At 50.6% G+C, this 25,140-nt stretch overlaps 1 long non-coding RNA gene across 3 annotated transcripts in view; it reads left to right on the plus strand.

The window, feature by feature from the left end:
* LOC142726233 (uncharacterized) overlaps positions 1–25,140 on the plus strand; it is a 40,721-nt gene that overhangs the window by 12,328 nt on the left and 3,253 nt on the right. Inside the window, exons 1-2 of one of the 3 annotated variants that reach the window (XR_012876714.1) lie at positions 23,049–23,210; positions 23,701–23,793. This is a non-coding gene — a long non-coding RNA (uncharacterized LOC142726233). Of the gene's footprint in view, positions 1–23,048; positions 23,211–23,253; positions 23,529–23,700; positions 23,794–25,140 lie in introns of those variants that run through there. The other 2 variants (XR_012876712.1, XR_012876713.1) reach the window with 2 other exon arrangements.

Raw genomic sequence — 25,140 nt, forward strand, 5'->3', positions numbered from 1 at the left:
GTGACATCACTGGTTCTTCATGCTGTGGTGGCTGTACATGTATGGAAGGTATTGAGCTGTGACATCACTGGTTCTTCATGCTGTGGTTCCTGTACATGTATGGAAGATATTGAGGTGTGACATCACTGGTTCTTCATGCTGTGGTGGCTGTACATGTATGGAAGGTGTTGAGGTGTGACATCACTGGTTCTTCATGCTGTGGTTCCTGTACATGTATGGAAGATATTGAGGTGTGACATCACTGGTTCTTCATGCTGTGGTGGCTGTACATGTATGGAAGGTATTGAGCTGTGACATCACTGGTTCTTCATGCTGTGCTGGCTGTACATGTATGGAAGGTGTTGAGCTGTGACATCACTGGTTCTTCATGCTGTGGTGGCTGTACATGTATTGAGGTGTGACATCACTGGTTCTTCATGCTGTGGTGGCTGTACATGTATGGAAGGTATTGAGCTGTGACATCACTGGTTCTTCATGCTGTGGTGGCTGTACATGTATGGAAGGTGTTGAGCTGTGACATCACTGGCTCTTCCTGCTGTGGTGGCTGTACATGTATGGAAGGTATTGAGGTATGACATCACTGGTTCTTGCTGTGGTGGCTGTACATGTGTTGAGGTGTGACATCACTGGCTCTTCCTGCTGTGGTGGCTGTACATGTATGGAAGGTGTTGAGGTGTGACATCACTGGTGCTTCATGCTGTGGTGGCTGTACATGTATGGAAGGTGTTGAGCTGTGACATCACTGGCTCTTCCTGCTGTGGTGGCTGTACATGTATGGAAGGTGTTGAGGTGTGACATCACTGGTGCTTCATGCTGTGGTGGCTGTACATGTATGGAAGGTGTTGAGGTATGACATCACTGGTTCTTCATGCTGTGGTGGCTGTACATGTATGGAAGGTATTGAGGTATGACATCACTGGTGCTTCATGCTGTGGTGGCTGTACATGTATGGAAGGTGTTGAGGTATGACATCACTGGTTCTTCATGCTGTGGTGGCCGTACATGTATTGAGGTGTGACATCACTGGTTCTTCATGCTGTGGTTCCTGTACATGTATGGAAGGTATTGACGTGTGACATCACTGGTTCTTCATGCTGTGGTGGCTGTACATGTATGGAAGGTATTGAGCTGTGACATCACTGGTTCTTCATGCTGTGGTTCCTGTACATGTATGGAAGATATTGAGGTGTGACATCACTGGTTCTTCATGCTGTGGTGGCTGTACATGTATGGAAGGTGTTGAGGTGTGACATCACAGGTTCTTCATGCTGTAGTTCCTGTACATGTATGGAAGATATTGAGGTGTGACATCACTGGTTCTTCATGCTGTGGTGGCTGTACATGTATGGAAGGTATTGAGCTGTGACATCACTGGTTCTTCATGCTGTGGTGGCTGTACATGTATGGAAGGTATTGAGCTGTGACATCACTGGTTCTTCATGCTGTGGTGGCTGTACATGTATGGGAGGTATTGAGCTGTGACATCACTGGTTCTTCATGCTGTGGTGGCCGTACATGTATTGAGGTGTGACATCACTGGTTCTTCATGCTGTGGTTCCTGTACATGTATGGAAGGTATTGACGTGTGACATCACTGGTTCTTCATGCTGTGGTGGCTGTACATGTATGGAAGGTATTGAGCTGTGACATCACTGGTTCTTCATGCTGTGGTTCCTGTACATGTATGGAAGATATTGAGGTGTGACATCACTGGTTCTTCATGCTGTGGTGGCTGTACATGTATGGAAGGTGTTGAGGTGTGACATCACAGGTTCTTCATGCTGTAGTTCCTGTACATGTATGGAAGATATTGAGGTGTGACATCACTGGTTCTTCATGCTGTGGTGGCTGTACATGTATGGAAGGTGTTGAGGTATGACATCACTGGTTCTTCATGCTGTGGTGGCCGTACATGTATTGAGGTGTGACATCACTGGTTCTTCATGCTGTGGTTCCTGTACATGTATGGAAGGTATTGACGTGTGACATCACTGGTTCTTCATGCTGTGGTGGCTGTACATGTATGGAAGGTGTTGAGCTGTGACATCACTGGTTCTTCATGCTGTGGTGGCTGTACATGTATGGAAGGTGTTGAGCTGTGACATCACTGGCTCTTCCTGCTGTGGTGGCTGTACATGTATGGGAGGTATAGAGGTGTGACATCACTGGTTCTTCATGCTGTGCTGGCTGTACATGTATGGAAGGTGTTGAGGTGTGACATCACTGGTTCTTCATGCTGTGGTTCCTGTACATGTATGGAAGGTATTGAGCTGTGACATCACTGGTGCTTCATGCTGTGGTGGCTGTACATGTATGGAAGGTGTTGAGGTATGACATCACTGGTTCTTCATGCTGTGGTGGCTGTACATGTATGGAAGGTGTTGAGGTATGACATCACTGGCTCTTCATGCTGTGGTGGCTGTACATGTATGGAAGGTGTTGAGGTATGACATCACTGGTTCTTCATGCTGTGGTGGCCGTACATGTATGGAAGGTATTGAGGTGTGACATCACTGGTTCTTCATGCTGTGGTGGCTGTACATGTATGGAAGGTATTGAGCTGTGACATCACTGGTTCTTCATGCTGTGGTTCCTGTACATGTATGGAAGATATTGAGGTGTGACATCACTGGTTCTTCATGCTGTGGTGGCTGTACATGTATGGAAGGTGTTGAGCTGTGACATCACTGGTTCTTCATGCTGTGGTGGCTGTACATGTATTGAGGTGTGACATCACTGGTTCTTCATGCTGTGGTGGCTGTACATGTATGGAAGGTGTTGAGCTGTGACATCACTGGCTCTTCCTGCTGTGGTGGCTGTACATGTATGGAAGGTGTTGAGGTGTGACATCACTGGTGCTTCATGCTGTGGTGGCTGTACATGTATGGAAGGTGTTGAGGTATGACCTCACTGGTTCTTCATGCTGTGGTGGCTGTACATGTATGGAAGGTATTGAGGTATGACATCACTGGTGCTTCATGCTGTGGTGGCTGTACATGTATGGAAGGTGTTGAGGTATGACATCACTGGTTCTTCATGCTGTGGTGGCCGTACATGTATGGAAGGTATTGAGGTGTGACATCACTGGTTCTTCATGCTGTGGTTCCTGTACATGTATGGAAGGTATTGACGTGTGACATCACTGGTTCTTCATGCTGTGGTGGCTGTACATGTATGGAAGGTATTGAGCTGTGACATCACTGGTTCTTCATGCTGTGGTTCCTGTACATGTATGGAAGATATTGAGGTGTGACATCACTGGTTCTTCATGCTGTGGTGGCTGTACATGTATGGAAGGTGTTGAGGTGTGACATCACTGGTTCTTCATGCTGTGGTTCCTGTACATGTATGGAAGATATTGAGGTGTGACATCACTGGTTCTTCATGCTGTGGTGGCTGTACATGTATGGAAGGTATTGAGCTGTGACATCACTGGTTCTTCATGCTGTGCTGGCTGTACATGTATGGAAGGTGTTGAGCTGTGACATCACTGGTTCTTCATGCTGTGGTGGCTGTACATGTATTGAGGTGTGACATCACTGGTTCTTCATGCTGTGGTGGCTGTACATGTATGGAAGGTATTGAGCTGTGACATCACTGGTTCTTCATGCTGTGGTGGCTGTACATGTATGGAAGGTGTTGAGCTGTGACATCACTGGCTCTTCCTGCTGTGGTGGCTGTACATGTATGGAAGGTATTGAGGTATGACATCACTGGTTCTTGCTGTGGTGGCTGTACATGTGTTGAGGTGTGACATCACTGGCTCTTCCTGCTGTGGTGGCTGTACATGTATGGAAGGTGTTGAGGTGTGACATCACTGGTGCTTCATGCTGTGGTGGCTGTACATGTATGGAAGGTGTTGAGCTGTGACATCACTGGCTCTTCCTGCTGTGGTGGCTGTACATGTATGGAAGGTGTTGAGGTGTGACATCACTGGTGCTTCATGCTGTGGTGGCTGTACATGTATGGAAGGTGTTGAGGTATGACATCACTGGTTCTTCATGCTGTGGTGGCTGTACATGTATGGAAGGTATTGAGGTATGACATCACTGGTGCTTCATGCTGTGGTGGCTGTACATGTATGGAAGGTGTTGAGGTATGACATCACTGGTTCTTCATGCTGTGGTGGCCGTACATGTATTGAGGTGTGACATCACTGGTTCTTCATGCTGTGGTTCCTGTACATGTATGGAAGGTATTGACGTGTGACATCACTGGTTCTTCATGCTGTGGTGGCTGTACATGTATGGAAGGTATTGAGCTGTGACATCACTGGTTCTTCATGCTGTGGTTCCTGTACATGTATGGAAGATATTGAGGTGTGACATCACTGGTTCTTCATGCTGTGGTGGCTGTACATGTATGGAAGGTGTTGAGGTGTGACATCACAGGTTCTTCATGCTGTAGTTCCTGTACATGTATGGAAGATATTGAGGTGTGACATCACTGGTTCTTCATGCTGTGGTGGCTGTACATGTATGGAAGGTATTGAGCTGTGACATCACTGGTTCTTCATGCTGTGGTGGCTGTACATGTATGGAAGGTATTGAGCTGTGACATCACTGGTTCTTCATGCTGTGGTGGCTGTACATGTATGGGAGGTATTGAGCTGTGACATCACTGGTTCTTCATGCTGTGGTGGCCGTACATGTATTGAGGTGTGACATCACTGGTTCTTCATGCTGTGGTTCCTGTACATGTATGGAAGGTATTGACGTGTGACATCACTGGTTCTTCATGCTGTGGTGGCTGTACATGTATGGAAGGTATTGAGCTGTGACATCACTGGTTCTTCATGCTGTGGTTCCTGTACATGTATGGAAGATATTGAGGTGTGACATCACTGGTTCTTCATGCTGTGGTGGCTGTACATGTATGGAAGGTGTTGAGGTGTGACATCACAGGTTCTTCATGCTGTAGTTCCTGTACATGTATGGAAGATATTGAGGTGTGACATCACTGGTTCTTCATGCTGTGGTGGCTGTACATGTATGGAAGGTGTTGAGGTATGACATCACTGGTTCTTCATGCTGTGGTGGCCGTACATGTATTGAGGTGTGACATCACTGGTTCTTCATGCTGTGGTTCCTGTACATGTATGGAAGGTATTGACGTGTGACATCACTGGTTCTTCATGCTGTGGTGGCTGTACATGTATGGAAGGTATTGAGCTGTGACATCACTGGTTCTTCATGCTGTGGTTCCTGTACATGTATGGAAGATATTGAGGTGTGACATCACTGGTTCTTCATGCTGTGGTGGCTGTACATGTATGGAAGGTGTTGAGGTGTGACATCACAGGTTCTTCATGCTGTAGTTCCTGTACATGTATGGAAGATATTGAGGTGTGACATCACTGGTTCTTCATGCTGTGGTGGCTGTACATGTATGGAAGGTATTGAGCTGTGACATCACTGGTTCTTCATGCTGTGGTGGCTGTACATGTATGGGAGGTATTGAGCTGTGACATCACTGGTTCTTCATGCTGTGCTGGCTGTACATGTATGGAAGGTGTTGAGCTGTGACATCACTGGTTCTTCATGCTGTGGTGGCTGTACATGTATTGAGGTGTGACATCACTGGTTCTTCATGCTGTGGTGGCTGTACATGTATGGGAGGTGTTGAGCTGTGACATCACTGGTTCTTCATGCTGTGGTGGCTGTACATGTATTGAGGTGTGACATCACTGGTTCTTCATGCTGTGGTGGCTGTACATGTATGGAAGGTGTTGAGCTGTGACATCACTGGCTCTTCCTGCTGTGGTGGCTGTACATGTATGGAAGGTATTGAGGTATGACATCACTGGTTCTTCATGCTGTGGTGGCTGTACATGTGTTGAGGTGTGACATCACTGGTTCTTCATGCTGTGGTGGCTGTACATGTATGGAAGGTGTTGAGGTATGACATCACTGGCTCTTCATGCTGTGGTGGCTGTACATGTATGGAAGGTGTTGAGCTGTGACATCACTGGCTCTTCCTGCTGTGGTGGCTGTACATGTATGGAAGATGTTGAGGTATGACATCACTGGTTCTTCATGCTGTGGTGGCCGTACATGTATGGAAGGTATTGAGGTGTGACATCACTGGCTCTTCCTGCTGTGGTGGCTGTACATGTATGGAAGATATTGAGGTGTGACATCACTGGTTCTTCATGCTGTGGTGGCTGTACATGTATGGAAGGTGTTGAGGTGTGACATCACTGGTTCTTCATGCTGTGGTTCCTGTACATGTATGGAAGATATTGAGGTGTGACATCACTGGTTCTTCATGCTGTGGTGGCTGTACATGTATGGAAGGTATTGAGCTGTGACATCACTGGTTCTTCATGCTGTGCTGGCTGTACATGTATGGAAGGTGTTGAGCTGTGACATCACTGGTTCTTCATGCTGTGGTGGCTGTACATGTATTGAGGTGTGACATCACTGGTTCTTCATGCTGTGGTGGCTGTACATGTATGGAAGGTATTGAGCTGTGACATCACTGGTTCTTCATGCTGTGGTGGCTGTACATGTATGGAAGGTGTTGAGCTGTGACATCACTGGCTCTTCCTGCTGTGGTGGCTGTACATGTATGGAAGGTATTGAGGTATGACATCACTGGTTCTTGCTGTGGTGGCTGTACATGTGTTGAGGTGTGACATCACTGGCTCTTCCTGCTGTGGTGGCTGTACATGTATGGAAGGTGTTGAGGTGTGACATCACTGGTGCTTCATGCTGTGGTGGCTGTACATGTATGGAAGGTGTTGAGCTGTGACATCACTGGCTCTTCCTGCTGTGGTGGCTGTACATGTATGGAAGGTGTTGAGGTGTGACATCACTGGTGCTTCATGCTGTGGTGGCTGTACATGTATGGAAGGTGTTGAGGTATGACATCACTGGTTCTTCATGCTGTGGTGGCTGTACATGTATGGAAGGTATTGAGGTATGACATCACTGGTGCTTCATGCTGTGGTGGCTGTACATGTATGGAAGGTGTTGAGGTATGACATCACTGGTTCTTCATGCTGTGGTGGCCGTACATGTATTGAGGTGTGACATCACTGGTTCTTCATGCTGTGGTTCCTGTACATGTATGGAAGGTATTGACGTGTGACATCACTGGTTCTTCATGCTGTGGTGGCTGTACATGTATGGAAGGTATTGAGCTGTGACATCACTGGTTCTTCATGCTGTGGTTCCTGTACATGTATGGAAGATATTGAGGTGTGACATCACTGGTTCTTCATGCTGTGGTGGCTGTACATGTATGGAAGGTGTTGAGGTGTGACATCACAGGTTCTTCATGCTGTAGTTCCTGTACATGTATGGAAGATATTGAGGTGTGACATCACTGGTTCTTCATGCTGTGGTGGCTGTACATGTATGGAAGGTATTGAGCTGTGACATCACTGGTTCTTCATGCTGTGGTGGCTGTACATGTATGGGAGGTATTGAGCTGTGACATCACTGGTTCTTCATGCTGTGCTGGCTGTACATGTATGGAAGGTGTTGAGCTGTGACATCACTGGTTCTTCATGCTGTGGTGGCTGTACATGTATTGAGGTGTGACATCACTGGTTCTTCATGCTGTGGTGGCTGTACATGTATGGGAGGTGTTGAGCTGTGACATCACTGGTTCTTCATGCTGTGGTGGCTGTACATGTATTGAGGTGTGACATCACTGGTTCTTCATGCTGTGGTGGCTGTACATGTATGGAAGGTGTTGAGCTGTGACATCACTGGCTCTTCCTGCTGTGGTGGCTGTACATGTATGGAAGGTATTGAGGTATGACATCACTGGTTCTTCATGCTGTGGTGGCTGTACATGTGTTGAGGTGTGACATCACTGGTTCTTCATGCTGTGGTGGCTGTACATGTATGGAAGGTGTTGAGGTATGACATCACTGGCTCTTCATGCTGTGGTGGCTGTACATGTATGGAAGGTGTTGAGCTGTGACATCACTGGCTCTTCCTGCTGTGGTGGCTGTACATGTATGGAAGATGTTGAGGTATGACATCACTGGTTCTTCATGCTGTGGTGGCCGTACATGTATGGAAGGTATTGAGGTGTGACATCACTGGTTCTTCATGCTGTGGTTCCTGTACATGTATGGAAGGTATTGAGGTGTGACATCACTGGTTCTTCATGCTGTGGTGGCTGTACATGCATGGAAGGTGTTGAGGTGTGACATCACTGGTTCTTCATGCTGTGGTTCCTGTACATGTATGGAAGATATTGAGGTGTGACATCACTGGTTCTTCATGCTGTGGTGGCTGTACATGTATGGAAGGTATTGAGCTGTGACATCACTGGTTCTTCATGCTGTGGTGGCTGTACATGTATGGGAGGTATTGAGCTGTGACATCACTGGTTCTTCATGCTGTGCTGGCTGTACATGTATGGAAGGTGTTGAGCTGTGACATCACTGGTTCTTCATGCTGTGGTGGCTGTACATGTATTGAGGTGTGACATCACTGGTTCTTCATGCTGTGGTGGCTGTACATGTATGGGAGGTGTTGAGCTGTGACATCACTGGTTCTTCATGCTGTGGTGGCTGTACATGTATTGAGGTGTGACATCACTGGTTCTTCATGCTGTGGTGGCTGTACATGTATGGAAGGTATTGAGCTGTGACATCACTGGTTCTTCATGCTGTGGTGGCTGTACATGTATGGAAGGTGTTGAGCTGTGACATCACTGGCTCTTCCTGCTGTGGTGGCTGTACATGTATGGAAGGTATTGAGGTATGACATCACTGGTTCTTCATGCTGTGGTGGCTGTACATGTATGGAAGGTGTTGAGGTGTGACATCACTGGTTCTTCATGCTGTGGTTCCTGTACATGTATGGAAGGTATTGAGGTGTGACATCACTGGTTCCTCATGCTGTGGTGGCTGTACATGTATGGAAGGTGTTGAGGTGTGACATCACTGGTTCTTCATGCTGTGGTTCCTGTACATGTATGGAAGATATTGAGGTGTGACATCACTGGTTCTTCATGCTGTGGTGGCTGTACATGTATGGAAGGTATTGAGCTGTGACATCACTGGTTCTTCATGCTGTGGTGGCTGTACATGTATGGGAGGTATTGAGCTGTGACATCACTGGTTCTTCATGCTGTGCTGGCTGTACATGTATGGAAGGTGTTGAGCTGTGACATCACTGGTTCTTCATGCTGTGGTGGCTGTACATGTATTGAGGTGTGACATCACTGGTTCTTCATGCTGTGGTGGCTGTACATGTATGGAAGGTGTTGAGCTGTGACATCACTGGCTCTTCCTGCTGTGGTGGCTGTACATGTATGGAAGGTATTGAGCTGTGACATCACTGGTTCTTCATGCTGTGGTGGCTGTACATGTATGGGAGGTATTGAGGTGTGACATCACTGGTTCTTCATGCTGTGGTGGCTGTACATGTATGGAAGGTATTGAGGTGTGACATCACTGGTTCCTCATGCTGTGGTGGCTGTACATGTATGGAAGGTGTTGAGGTGTGACATCACTGGTTCTTCATGCTGTGGTTCCTGTACATGTATGGAAGATATTGAGGTGTGACATCACTGGTTCTTCATGCTGTGGTGGCTGTACATGTATGGAAGGTATTGAGCTGTGACATCACTGGTTCTTCATGCTGTGGTGGCTGTACATGTATGGGAGGTATTGAGCTGTGACATCACTGGTTCTTCATGCTGTGCTGGCTGTACATGTATGGAAGGTGTTGAGCTGTGACATCACTGGTTCTTCATGCTGTGGTGGCTGTACATGTATTGAGGTGTGACATCACTGGTTCTTCATGCTGTGGTGGCTGTACATGTATGGAAGGTGTTGAGCTGTGACATCACTGGTTCTTCATGCTGTGCTGGCTGTACATGTATGGAAGGTATTGAGCTGTGACATCACTGGTTCTTCATGCTGTGGTGGCTGTACATGTATGGGAGGTATTGAGGTGTGACATCACTGGTTCTTCATGCTGTGGTGGCTGTACATGTATTGAGCTGTGACATCACTGGTTCTTCATGCTGTGGTGGCTGTACATGTAGTGACGTGTGACATCACTGGTTCTTCATGCTGTGGTGGCTGTACATGTATGGAAGGTGTTGAGCTGTGACATCACTGGTTCTTCATGCTGTGGTGGCTGTACATGTATGGGAGGTATTGAGCTGTGACATAACTGGTTCTTCATGCTGTGCTGGCTGTACATGTATGGAAGGTGTTGAGCTGTGACATCACTGGTTCTTCATGCTGTGGTGGCTGTACATGTATTGAGGTGTGACATCACTGGTTCTTCATGCTGTGGTGGCTGTACATGTATGGGAGGTGTTGAGCTGTGACATCACTGGTTCTTCATGCTGTGGTGGCTGTACATGTATTGAGGTGTGACATCACTGGTTCTTCATGCTGTGGTGGCTGTACATGTATGGAAGGTATTGAGGTGTGACATCACTGGTTCTTCATGCTGTGGTGGCTGTACATGTATGGAAGGTATTGAGCTGTGACATCACTGGTTCTTCATGCTGTGGTGGCTGTACATGTATGGAAGGTGTTGAGCTGTGACATCACTGGTTCTTCATGCTGTGGTGGCTGTACATGTATTGAGGTGTGACATCACTGGTTCTTCATGCTGTGGTGGCTGTACATGTATGGAAGGTATTGAGCTGTGACATCACTGGTTCTTCATGCTGTGCTGGCTGTACATGTATGGGATGTATTGAGGTGTGACATCACTGGTTCTTCATGCTGTGGTGGCTGTACATGTATTGAGCTGTGACATCACTGGTTCTTCATGCTGTGGTGGCTGTACATGTATGGAAGGTGTTGAGCTGTGACATCACTGGCTCTTCCTGCTGTGGTGGCTGTACATGTATGGAAGGTATTGAGGTATGACATCACTGGTTCTTCATGCTGTGGTGGCTGTACATGTGTTGAGGTGTGACATCACTGGTTCTTCATGCTGTGGTGGCTGTACATGTATGGAAGGTGTTGAGGTATGACATCACTGGCTCTTCATGCTGTGGTGGCTGTACATGTATGGAAGGTGTTGAGCTGTGACATCACTGGCTCTTCCTGCTGTGGTGGCTGTACATGTATGGAAGATGTTGAGGTATGACATCACTGGTTCTTCATGCTGTGGTGGCCGTACATGTATGGAAGGTATTGAGGTGTGACATCACTGGTTCTTCATGCTGTGGTTCCTGTACATGTATGGAAGGTATTGAGGTGTGACATCACTGGTTCTTCATGCTGTGGTGGCTGTACATGCATGGAAGGTGTTGAGGTGTGACATCACTGGTTCTTCATGCTGTGGTTCCTGTACATGTATGGAAGATATTGAGGTGTGACATCACTGGTTCTTCATGCTGTGGTGGCTGTACATGTATGGAAGGTATTGAGCTGTGACATCACTGGTTCTTCATGCTGTGGTGGCTGTACATGTATGGGAGGTATTGAGCTGTGACATCACTGGTTCTTCATGCTGTGCTGGCTGTACATGTATGGAAGGTGTTGAGCTGTGACATCACTGGTTCTTCATGCTGTGGTGGCTGTACATGTATTGAGGTGTGACATCACTGGTTCTTCATGCTGTGGTGGCTGTACATGTATGGGAGGTGTTGAGCTGTGACATCACTGGTTCTTCATGCTGTGGTGGCTGTACATGTATTGAGGTGTGACATCACTGGTTCTTCATGCTGTGGTGGCTGTACATGTATGGAAGGTATTGAGCTGTGACATCACTGGTTCTTCATGCTGTGGTGGCTGTACATGTATGGAAGGTGTTGAGCTGTGACATCACTGGCTCTTCCTGCTGTGGTGGCTGTACATGTATGGAAGGTATTGAGGTATGACATCACTGGTTCTTCATGCTGTGGTGGCTGTACATGTATGGAAGGTGTTGAGGTGTGACATCACTGGTTCTTCATGCTGTGGTTCCTGTACATGTATGGAAGGTATTGAGGTGTGACATCACTGGTTCCTCATGCTGTGGTGGCTGTACATGTATGGAAGGTGTTGAGGTGTGACATCACTGGTTCTTCATGCTGTGGTTCCTGTACATGTATGGAAGATATTGAGGTGTGACATCACTGGTTCTTCATGCTGTGGTGGCTGTACATGTATGGAAGGTATTGAGCTGTGACATCACTGGTTCTTCATGCTGTGGTGGCTGTACATGTATGGGAGGTATTGAGCTGTGACATCACTGGTTCTTCATGCTGTGCTGGCTGTACATGTATGGAAGGTGTTGAGCTGTGACATCACTGGTTCTTCATGCTGTGGTGGCTGTACATGTATTGAGGTGTGACATCACTGGTTCTTCATGCTGTGGTGGCTGTACATGTATGGAAGGTGTTGAGCTGTGACATCACTGGTTCTTCATGCTGTGCTGGCTGTACATGTATGGAAGGTATTGAGCTGTGACATCACTGGTTCTTCATGCTGTGGTGGCTGTACATGTATGGGAGGTATTGAGGTGTGACATCACTGGTTCTTCATGCTGTGGTGGCTGTACATGTATTGAGCTGTGACATCACTGGTTCTTCATGCTGTGGTGGCTGTACATGTAGTGACGTGTGACATCACTGGTTCTTCATGCTGTGGTGGCTGTACATGTATGGAAGGTGTTGAGCTGTGACATCACTGGTTCTTCATGCTGTGGTGGCTGTACATGTATGGGAGGTATTGAGCTGTGACATAACTGGTTCTTCATGCTGTGCTGGCTGTACATGTATGGAAGGTGTTGAGCTGTGACATCACTGGTTCTTCATGCTGTGGTGGCTGTACATGTATTGAGGTGTGACATCACTGGTTCTTCATGCTGTGGTGGCTGTACATGTATGGGAGGTGTTGAGCTGTGACATCACTGGTTCTTCATGCTGTGGTGGCTGTACATGTATTGAGGTGTGACATCACTGGTTCTTCATGCTGTGGTGGCTGTACATGTATGGAAGGTATTGAGGTGTGACATCACTGGTTCTTCATGCTGTGGTGGCTGTACATGTATGGAAGGTATTGAGCTGTGACATCACTGGTTCTTCATGCTGTGGTGGCTGTACATGTATGGAAGGTGTTGAGCTGTGACATCACTGGTTCTTCATGCTGTGGTGGCTGTACATGTATTGAGGTGTGACATCACTGGTTCTTCATGCTGTGGTGGCTGTACATGTATGGAAGGTATTGAGCTGTGACATCACTGGTTCTTCATGCTGTGCTGGCTGTACATGTATGGGATGTATTGAGGTGTGACATCACTGGTTCTTCATGCTGTGGTGGCTGTACATGTATTGAGCTGTGACATCACTGGTTCTTCATGCTGTGGTGGCTGTACATGTATGGGAGGTATTGAGGTGTGACATCACTGGTTCTTCATGCTGTGGTGGCTGTACATGTATTGAGGTGTGACATCACTGGTTCTTCATGCTGTGGTGGCTGTACATGTATGGAAGGTGTTGAGCTGTGACATCACTGGCTCTTCCTGCTGTGGTGGCTGTACATGTATGGAAGGTATTGAGGTATGACATCACTGGTTCTTCATGCTGTGGTGGCTGTACATGTGTTGCGGTGTGACATCACTGGTTCTTCATGCTGTGCTGGCTGTACATGTATGGAAGGTGTTGAGCTGTGACATCACTTGTTCTTCATGCTGTGGTTCCTGTACATGTATGGAAGGTGTTGAGCTGTGACATCACTGGTTCTTCATGCTGTGGTGGCTGTACATGTATGGAAGGTGTTGAGCTGTGACATCACTGGCTCTTCCTGCTGTGGTGGCTGTACATGTATGGGAGGTATAGAGGTGTGACATCACTGGTTCTTCATGCTGTGCTGGCTGTACATGTATGGAAGGTGTTGAGCTGTGACATCACTGGTTCTTCATGCTGTGGTTCCTGTACATGTATGGAAGGTATTGAGCTGTGACATCACTGGTGCTTCATGCTGTGGTGGCTGTACATGTATGGAAGGTGTTGAGGTATGACATCACTGGTTCTTCATGCTGTGGTGGCTGTACATGTATGGAAGGTGTTGAGGTATGACATCACTGGCTCTTCATGCTGTGGTGGCTGTACATGTATGGAAGGTGTTGAGGTATGACATCACTGGTTCTTCATGCTGTGGTGGCCGTACATGTATGGAAGGTATTGAGGTGTGACATCACTGGTTCTTCATGCTGTGGTGGCTGTACATGTATGGAAGGTATTGAGCTGTGACATCACTGGTTCTTCATGCTGTGGTTCCTGTACATGTATGGAAGATATTGAGGTGTGACATCACTGGTTCTTCATGCTGTGGTGGCTGTACATGTATGGAAGGTGTTGAGCTGTGACATCACTGGTTCTTCATGCTGTGGTGGCTGTACATGTATTGAGGTGTGACATCACTGGTTCTTCATGCTGTGGTGGCTGTACATGTATGGAAGGTGTTGAGCTGTGACATCACTGGCTCTTCCTGCTGTGGTGGCTGTACATGTATGGAAGGTGTTGAGGTGTGACATCACTGGTGCTTCATGCTGTGGTGGCTGTACATGTATGGAAGGTGTTGAGGTATGACCTCACTGGTTCTTCATGCTGTGGTGGCTGTACATGTATGGAAGGTATTGAGGTATGACATCACTGGTGCTTCATGCTGTGGTGGCTGTACATGTATGGAAGGTGTTGAGGTATGACATCACTGGTTCTTCATGCTGTGGTGGCCGTACATGTATGGAAGGTATTGAGGTGTGACATCACTGGTTCTTCATGCTGTGGTTCCTGTACATGTATGGAAGGTATTGACGTGTGACATCACTGGTTCTTCATGCTGTGGTGGCTGTACATGTATGGAAGGTATTGAGCTGTGACATCACTGGTTCTTCATGCTGTGGTTCCTGTACATGTATGGAAGATATTGAGGTGTGACATCACTGGTTCTTCATGCTGTGGTGGCTGTACATGTATGGAAGGTGTTGAGGTGTGACATCACTGGTTCTTCATGCTGTGGTTCCTGTACATGTATGGAAGATATTGAGGTGTGACATCACTGGTTCTTCATGCTGTGGTGGCTGTACATGTATGGAAGGTATTGAGCTGTGACATCACTGGTTCTTCATGCTGTGCTGGCTGTACATGTATGGAAGGTGTTGAGCTGTGACATCACTGGTTCTTCATGCTGTGGTGGCTGTACATGTATTGAGGTGTGACATCACTGGTTCTTCATGCTGTGGTGGCTGTACATGTATGGAAGGTGTTGAGCTGTGACATCACTGGCTCTTCCTGCTGTGGTGGCTGTACATGTATGGAAGGTATTGAGGTATGACATCACTGGTTCTTCATGCTGTGGTGGCTGTACATGTGTTGAGGTGTGACATCACTGGCTCTTCCTGCTGTGGTGGCTGTACATGTATGGAAGGTGTTGAGGTGTGACATCACTGGTGCTTCATGCTGTGGTGGCTGTACATGTATGGAAGGTGTTGAGCTGTGACATCACTGGCTCTTCCTGCTGTGGTGGCTGTACATGTATGGAAGGTGTTGAGGTGTGACATCACTGGTGCTTCATGCTGTGGTGGCTGTACATGTATGGAAGGTGTTGAGGTATGACATCACTGGTTCTTCATGCTGTGGTGGCTGTACATGTATGGAAGGTATTGAGGTATGACATCACTGGTGCTTCATGCTGTGGTGGCTGTACATGTATGGAAGGTGTTGAGGTATGACATCACTGGTTCTTCATGCTGTGGTGGCCGTACATGTATTGAGGTGTGACATCACTGGTTCTTCATGCTGTGGTTCCTGTACATGTATGGAAGGTATTGACGTGTGACATCACTGGTTCTTCATGCTGTGGTGGCTGTACATGTATGGAAGGTATTGAGCTGTGACATCACTGGTTCTTCATGCTGTGGTTCCTGTACATGTATGGAAGATATTGAGGTGTGACATCACTGGTTCTTCATGCTGTGGTGGCTGTACATGTATGGAAGGTATTGAGCTGTGACATCACTGGTTCTTCATGCTGTAGTTCCTGTACATGTATGGAAGATATTGAGGTGTGACATCACTGGTTCTTCATGCTGTGGTGGCTGTACATGTATGGAAGGTATTGAGCTGTGACATCACTGGTTCTTCATGCTGTGGTGGCTGTACATGTATGGGAGGTATTGAGCTGTGACATCACTGGTTCTTCATGCTGTGCTGGCTGTACATGTATGGAAGGTGTTGAGCTGTGACATCACTGGTTCTTCATGCTGTGGTGGCTGTACATGTATTGAGGTGTGACATCACTGGTTCTTCATGCTGTGGTGGCTGTACATGTATGGGAGGTGTTGAGCTGTGACATCACTGGTTCTTCATGCTGTGGTGGCTGTACATGTATTGAGGTGTGACATCACTGGTTCTTCATGCTGTGGTGGCTGTACATGTATGGAAGGTGTTGAGCTGTGACATCACTGGCTCTTCCTGCTGTGGTGGCTGTACATGTATGGAAGGTATTGAGGTATGACATCACTGGTTCTTCATGCTGTGGTGGCTGTACATGTGTTGAGGTGTGACATCACTGGTTCTTCATGCTGTGGTGGCTGTACATGTATGGAAGGTGTTGAGGTATGACATCACTGGCTCTTCATGCTGTGGTGGCTGTACATGTATGGAAGGTGTTGAGCTGTGACATCACTGGCTCTTCCTGCTGTGGTGGCTGTACATGTATGGAAGATGTTGAGGTATGACATCACTGGTTCTTCATGCTGTGGTGGCCGTACATGTATGGAAGGTATTGAGGTGTGACATCACTGGTTCTTCATGCTGTGGTTCCTGTACATGTATGGAAGGTATTGAGGTGTGACATCACTGGTTCTTCATGCTGTGGTGGCTGTACATGCATGGAAGGTGTTGAGGTGTGACATCACTGGTTCTTCATGCTGTGGTTCCTGTACATGTATGGAAGATATTGAGGTGTGACATCACTGGTTCTTCATGCTGTGGTGGCTGTACATGTATGGAAGGTATTGAGCTGTGACATCACTGGTTCTTCATGCTGTGGTGGCTGTACATGTATGGGAGGTATTGAGCTGTGACATCACTGGTTCTTCATGCTGTGCTGGCTGTACATGTATGGAAGGTGTTGAGCTGTGACATCACTGGTTCTTCATGCTGTGGTGGCTGTACATGTATTGAGGTGTGACATCACTGGTTCTTCATGCTGTGGTGGCTGTACATGTATGGGAGGTGTTGAGCTGTGACATCACTGGTTCTTCATGCTGTGGTGGCTGTACATGTATTGAGGTGTGACATCACTGGTTCTTCATGCTGTGGTGGCTGTACATGTATGGAAGGTATTGAGCTGTGACATCACTGGTTCTTCATGCTGTGGTGGCTGTACATGTATGGAAGGTGTTGAGCTGTGACATCACTGGCTCTTCCTGCTGTGGTGGCTGTACATGTATGGAAGGTATTGAGGTATGACATCACTGGTTCTTCATGCTGTGGTGGCTGTACATGTATGGAAGGTGTTGAGGTGTGACATCACTGGTTCTTCATGCTGTGGTTCCTGTACATGTATGGAAGATATTGAGGTGTGACATCACTGGTTCTTCATGCTGTGGTGGCTGTACATGTATGGAAGGTATTGAGCTGTGACATCACTGGTTCTTCATGCTGTGGTGGCTGTACATGTATGGGAGGTATTGAGCTGTGACATCACTGGTTCTTCATGCTGTGCTGGCTGTACATCTATGGAAGGTGTTGAGCTGTGACATCACTGGTTCTTCATGCTGTGGTGGCTGTACATGTATTGAGGTGTGACATCACTGGTTCTTCATGCTGTGGTGGCTGTACATGTATGGAAGGTGTTGAGCTGTGACATCACTGGTTCTTCATGCTGTGCTGGCTGTACATGTATGGAAGGTATTGAGCTGTGACATCACTGGTTCTTCATGCTGTGGTGGCTGTACATGTATGGGAGGTATTGAGGTGTGACATCACTGGTTCTTCATGCTGTGGTGGCTGTACATGTATTGAGCTGTGACATCACTGGTTCTTCATGCTGTGGTGGCTGTACATGTAGTGACGTGTGACATCACTGGTTCTTCATGCTGTGGTGGCTGTACATGTATGGAAGGTGTTGAGCTGTGACATCACTGGTTCTTCATGCTGTGGTGGCTGTACATGTATGGGAGGTATTGAGCTGTGACATCACTGGTTCTTCATGCTGTGCTGGCTGTACATGTATGGAAGGTGTTGAGCTGTGACATCACTGGTTCTTCATGCTGTGGTGGCTGTACATGTATTGAGGTGTGACATCACTGGTTCTTCATGCTGTGGTGGCTGTACATGTATGGGAGGTGTTGAGCTGTGACATCACTGGTTCTTCATGCTGTGGTGGCTGTACATGTATTGAGGTGTGACATCACTGGTTCTTCATGCTGTGGTGGCTGTACATGTATGGAAGGTATTGAGGTGTGACATCACTGGTTCTTCATGCTGTGGTGGCTGTACATGTATGGAAGGTATTGAGCTGTGACATCACTGGTTCTTCATGCTGTGGTGGCTGTACATGTATGGAAGGTGTTGAGCTGTGACATCACTGGTTCTTCATGCTGTGGTGGCTGTACATGTATTGAGGTGTGACATCACTGGTTCTTCATGCTGTGGTGGCTGTACATGTATGGAAGGTATTGAGCTGTGACATCACTGGTTCTTCATGCTGTGCTGGCTGTACATGTATGGGATGTATTGAGGTGTGACATCACTGGTTCTTCATGCTGTGGTGGCTGTACATGTATTGAGCTGTGACATCACTGGTTCTTCATGCTGTGGTGGCTGTACATGTATGGGAGGTATTGAGGTGTGACATCACTGGTTCTTCATGCTGTGGTGGCTGTACATGTATTGAGGTGTGACATCACTGGTTCTTCATGCTGTGGTGGCTGTACATGTATGGGAGGTGTTGAGCTGTGACATCACTGGTTCTTCATGCTGTGGTGGCTGTACATGTATTGAGGTGTGACATCACTGGTTCTTCATGCTGTGGTGGCTGTACATGTATGGAAGGTATTGAGCTGTGACATCACTGGTTCTTCATGCTGTGGTGGCTGTACATGTATGGAAGGTGTTGAGCTGTGACATCACTGGCTCTTCCTGCTGTGGTGGCTGTACATGTATGGGAGGTATTGAGGTGTGACATCACTGGTGCTTCATGCTGTGCTGGCTGTACATGTATGGGAGGTATTGAGGTGTGACATCACTGGTGCTTCATGCTGTGGTGGCTGTACATGTATTGAGGTGTGACATCACTGGTTCTTCATGCTGTGGTGGCTGTACATGTATGGAAGGTGTTGAGCTGTGACATCACTGGCTCTTTCTGCTGTGGTGGCTGTACATGTATGGAAGGTATTGAGGTATGACATCACTGGTTCTTCATGCTGTGGTGGCTGTACATGTATGGAAGGTGTTGAGGTGTGACATCACTGGTTCTTCATGCTGTGGTTCCTGTACATGTATGGAAGGTGTTGAGGTGTGACATCACTGGTTCTTCATGCTGTGGTTCCTGTACATGTATGGAAGGTATTGAGGTGTGACATCACTGGTTCTTCATGCTGTGGTGGCTGTACATGTATGGAAGGTGTTGAGGTGTGACATCACTGGTTCTTCATGCTGTGGTTCCTGTACATGTATGGAAGATATTGAGGTGTGACATCACTGGTTCTTCATGCTGTGGTGGCTGTACATGTATGGAAGGTATTGAGCTGTGACATCACTGGTGCTTCATGCTGTGGTGGCTGTACATGTATGGAAGGTATTGAGGTGTTACATCACTGGTGCTTCATGCTGTGGTGGCTGTACATGTATTGAGGTGTGACATCACTGGTTCTTCATGCTGTGGTTCCTGTACTCGGGGGGGCAGTGAAGGCGCAGTCCTGTCTGTCCTTATCTCGGGGGGCAGTGAAGGCGCAGTCCTGTCTGTTCTTATCTCGGGGGGCAGTGAAGGCGCAGTCCTGTCTGTTCTTATCTCGGGGGGCAGTGAAGGCGCAGTCCTGTCTGTTCTTATCTTGGGGGGCAGTGAAGGCGCAGTCCTGTCTGTTCTTATCTCGGGGGGCAGTGAAGGCGCAGTCCTGTCTGTTCTTATCTCGGGGGGCAGTGAAGGCGCAGTCCTGTCTGTTCTTATCTCGGGGGGCAGTGAAGGCGCAGTCCTGTCTTCTTATCTCGGGGGGCAGTGAAGGCGCAGTCCTGTGTGTTCTCGGGGGGCAGTGAAGGCGCAGTCCTGTCTGTTCTCGGGGGCAGTGAAGGCGCAGTCCTGTCCTTATCTCGGGGGGCAGTGAAGGCGCAGTCCTGTCTGTTCTTATCTCGGGGGGCAGTGAAGCCGCAGTCCTGTCTGTTCTTATCTCGGGGGGCAGTGAAGGCGCAGTCCTGTCTGTTCTTATCTCGGGGGGCAGTGAAGGCGCAGTCCTGTCTGTTCTTATCTCGGGGGGCAGTGAAGGCGCAGTCCTGTCTGTCTTATCTCGGGGGGCAGTGAAGGCGCAGTCCTGTCTGTCCTTATCTCGGGGGGCAGTGAAGGCGCAGTCCTGTCTGTCCTTATCTCGGGGGGCAGTGAAGGCGCAGTCCTGTCTGTTCTTATCTCGGGGGGCAGTGAAGGCGCAGTCCTGTCTGTTCTCGGGGGGCAGTGAAGGCGCAGTCCTGTCTGTTATCTCGGGGGGCAGTGAAGGCGCAGTCCGGTCTGTTCTTATCTCGGGGGGCAGTGAAGGCGCAGTCCTATCTGTCCTTATCTCGGGGGGCAGTGAAGGTGCAGTCCTGTCTGTTCTTATCTCGGGGGGCAGTGAAGGCGCAGTCCTGTCTGTTCTCGGGGGGCAGTGAAGGCGCAGTCCTGTCTTATCTCGGGGGGCAGTGAAGGCGCAGTCCTGTCTGTTCTTATCTCGGGGGGCAGTGAAGGCGCAGTCCTATCTGTCCTTATCTCGGGGGGCAGTGAAGGCGCAGTCCTGTCTGTTCTTATCTCGGGGGGCAGTGAAGGCGCAGTCCTGTCTGTTCTTATCTCGGGGGGCAGCGAAGGCGCAGTCCTGTCTGTTCTCGGGGGGCAGTGAAGGCGCAGTCCTGTCTGTTCTTATCTCGGGGGGCAGTGAAGGCGCAGTCCTGTCTGTTCTTATCTCGGGGGGCAGTGAAGGCGCAGTCCTGTCTGTTCTTATCTCGGGGGGCAGTGAAGGCGCAGTCCTGTCTGTTCTTATCTCGGGGGGCAGTGAAGGCGCAGTCCTGTCTGTTCTTATCTCGGGGGGCAGTGAAGGCGCAGTCCTGTCTGTCCTTATCTCGGGGGGCAGTGAAGGCGCAGTTCTGTCTTATCTCGGGGGGCAGTGAAGGCGCAGTCCTCTCTGTTCTCGGGGGGCAGTGAAGGCGCAGTCCTGTCTTATCTCGGGGGGCAGTGAAGGCGCAGTCCTGTCTTTTATCTCGGGGGGCAGTGAAGGCGCAGTCCTGTCTGTTATCTCGGGGGGCAGTGAAGGCGCACTCCTGTCTGTTCTTATCTCGGGGGGCAGTGAAGGCGCAGTCCTGTTCTTATCTCGGGGGGCAGTGAAGGCGCAGTCCTGTCTGTTCTTATCTCGGGGGGCAGTGAAGGCGCAGTCCTGTCTGTTCTTATCTCGGGGGGGCAGTGAAGGCGCAGTCCTGTCTGTTCTTATCTCGGGGGGGCAGTGAAGGCGCAGTCCTGTCTGTTCTTATCTCGGGGGGCAGTGAAGGCGCAGTCCTGTCTGTTCTTATCTCGGGGTCAGTGAAGGCGCAGTCCTGTCTGTTCTTGGGGGGCAGTGAAGGCGCAGTCCTGTCTTATCTCGGGGGGCAGTGAAGGCGCAGTCCTGTCTGTTCTTATCTCGGGGGGCAGTGAAGGCGCAGTCCTGTCTGTTCTTATCTCGGGGGGCAGTGAAGGCGCAGTCCTGTCTGTTCTTATCTCGGGGGGCAGTGAAGGCGCAGTCCTGTCTGTCCTTATCTCGGGGGGCAGTGAAGGCGCAGTTCTGTCTTATCTCGGGGGGCAGTGAAGGCGCAGTCCTGTCTGTTCTTATCTCGGGGGGCAGTGAAGGCGCAGTCCTGTCTGTCCTTATCTCGGGGGGCAGTGAAGGCGCAGTTCTGTTCTTATCTCGGGGGGCAGTGAGAGGTAACCCCAGGGGCCACGATCTCCACCCGCCAGGACCCCGCAGAGGTGACCCCAGGGGCCACGTTCTCCACCCGCCAGGACCCCGCAGAGGTGACACCAGGGGCCACGTTCTCCACCCGCCAGGGTCCCGCAGAGGTGACACCAGGGGCCACGTTCTCCACCCGCCAGGGTCCCGCAGAGGTGACACCAGGGGCCACGTTCTCCACCCGCCAGGGTCCCGCAGAGGTGACACCAGGGGCCACGTTCTCCACCCGCCAGGGTCCCGCAGAGGTGACACCAGGGGCCACGTTCTCCACCCGCCAGGGTCCCGCAGAGGTGACACCAGGGGCCACGTTCTCCACCCGCCAGGGTCCCGCAGAGGTGACACCAGGGGCCACGTTCTCCACCCGCCAGGGTCCCGCAGAGGTGACACCAGGGGCCACGTTCTCCACCCGCCAGGGTCCCGCAGAGGTGACACCAGGGGCCACGTTCTCCACCCGCCAGGGCCCCGCAGAGGTGACACCAGAGGCCACGATCTCCACCCGCCAGGGCCCCGCAGAGGTGACACCAGGGGCCACGTTGTCCACCCGCCAGGGTCCCGCAGAGGTGACACCAGGGGCCACGTTCTCCACCCGCCAGGGCCCCGCAGAGGTGACACCAGGGGCCACGATCTCCACCCGCCAGGGCCCCGCAGAGGTGACACCAGGGGCCACGTTCTCCACCCGCCTGGGTCCCGCAGAGGTGACACCAGGGGCCACGTTCTCCACCCGCCAGGGTCCCGCAGAGGTGACACCAGGGGCCACGTTCTCCACCCGCCAGGGTCCCGCAGAGGTGACACCAGGGGCCACTTCTCCACCCGCCAGGGCCCCGCAGAGGACACCAGGGGCCACGTTCTCCACCCGCCAGGACCCCGCAGAGGTGAGCTACCTGAGGTCCCCAACCTGCCTCCACATTTCATCTTGATTAGTTTTTTTCACGTGCTTGAAGAAGCGTGAAAGTCAAATCGCTGATCTGGAATGATGAAACGTTAACGCCTTGTATTCCGGAACAAATCCCTGACGTGTGGGATGGAAGCCGCTGCCCCCGTAATGGAGACGATGTCCCTGCCGTCTTCTCGCAGCTCCGTTACTGGGCCCTCGTCCTCCCCCTATAGGACGCCACGATGCAGGTGACTCGATGACGTCTTTTCTATGTATTCAGAGTTGTAGCCTGAACATGGACCCTGGAACTAAAGCGCCGAGACTCCCCCACCCCCCCCCCGTGTCCTCCCGGCATTACATGGAAGTCACTGTGATGTTCGGAGCCTTTTGTATGTGTCCCCCCTCCTGGTCCTCATCAGTCTTATGTTAATGTTCCCACGTGAATGTCGGGCTGCAGCTTTTATCTGTGGGGCCATCGATGTGAATTATTCATGAGGATTCCCATTCATCTCCTTCAGGATCATGGAGCAGATCCGAGCGTGTCCAGTCCTGCTCCCTGTATACATGTGAGATCTATGGGGTCCCCGTCTCTAGTACTGTGGGGTAGGGGTGTAGACTCATCGCACAGTAACACTTCTCCTGTCTGTATGGACATTGCACAGTGTGTCGGTGTCTTTTCTCCGTTTCGCCTCATGTAAGACCTGTCTCCATCTCCTTCTCCACCGTCTTTTCTTTCAGTTTGAATATAAAGCCAAGAACATGAAGAAGAAGAAGGTCAGCGTCACGGTTTCGGTGGATGGTGTCAAAGTCGTGATGAGAAAGAAACAAAAGGTACCCCCCCCCCCCCCAGTCTACGGTGTTGTTGAGGGTTGTAGTACAGTGACAGGCAGAACTGACAGATGGAGATAATCCCATAAAACAGCTCCCAGATGCAGAGAGAAATGTGGCGTCCTGGACGTGGTGCGCAGCTCTTTGCGGGAGGGGGAGGGAGGGGTATCCTGGACGTGGTGCGCAGGTCCTTGCGGGCGGGAGGGGGAGATCTGTGCACAGCTGCAGGGGTTTCTGGCGTCAGTACTGGGGGGGGGGCTGGGGGGCTGCAGGGGTTTCTGGCGTCAGTACTGGGGGGGGGGGGCTGCAGGGGTTTCTGGCGTCAGTACTGGGGAGGGCTGCAGGGGTTTCTGGCGTCAGTACTGGGGGGGGCTGCAGGGGTTTCTGGCGTCAGTACTGGGGGGGGCTGCAGGGGTTTCTGGCGTCAGTGCTGGGGGGCTGCAGGGGTTTCTGGCGTCAGTACTGGGGGGGCTGCAGGGGTTTCTGGCGTCAGTACTGGGGGGGGGGGGGCTGCAGGGGTTTCTGGCGTCAGTACTGGGGGGGCTGCAGGGGTTTCTGGCGTCAGTACTGGGGGGGGCTGGGCGGCTGCAGGGGTTTCTGGCGTCAGTACTGGGGGGCTGCAGGGGATTCTGGTGTCAGTACTGGGGGGGGCTGGGCGGCTGCAGGGGTTTCTGGTGTCAGTACTGGGGGGGGGGGCTGGGGGGCTGCAGGGGTTTCTGGCGTCAGTACTGGGGGGGGCTGGGCGGCTGCAGGGGTTTCTGGTGTCAGTACTGGGGGGGCTGGGTGGCTGCAGGGGTTTCTGGTGTCAGTACTGGGGGGGGCTGGGGGGCTGCAGGGGTTTCTGGCGTCAGTACTGGGGGGGGCTGCAGGGGTTTCTGGCGTCAGTACTGGGGGGGGCTGGGCGGCTGCAGGGGTTTCTGGCGTCAGTACTGGGGGGCTGCAGGGGTTTCTGGTGTCAGTACTGGGGGGGGCTGGGCGGCTGCAGGGGTTTCTGGTGTCAGTACTGGGGGGGGGGGGGCTGGGCGGCTGCAGGGGTTTCTGGCGTCAGTACTGGGGGGGGGGCTGGGGGGCTGCAGGGGTTTCTGGCGTCAGTACTGGGGGGGGCTGGGCGGCTGCAGGGGTTTCTGGTGTCAGTACTGGGGGGGCTGGGCGGCTGTAGGGGTTTCTGGTGTCAGTACTGGGGGGGCTGGGGGGCTGCAGGGGTTTCTGGCGTCAGTACTGGGGGGCTGCAGGGGTTTCTGGCGTCAGTACTGGGGGGCTGCAGGGGTTTCTGGTGTCAGTACTGGGGGGGGCTGGGGGGCTGCAGGGGTTTCTGGTGTCAGTACTGGGGGGGCTGCAGGGGTTTCTGGC

The sequence above is a fragment of the Rhinoderma darwinii genome, unplaced genomic scaffold (assembly GCF_050947455.1).
Source record: "Rhinoderma darwinii isolate aRhiDar2 unplaced genomic scaffold, aRhiDar2.hap1 Scaffold_613, whole genome shotgun sequence".
NCBI classification, from domain to species: domain Eukaryota; kingdom Metazoa; phylum Chordata; class Amphibia; order Anura; family Rhinodermatidae; genus Rhinoderma; species Rhinoderma darwinii.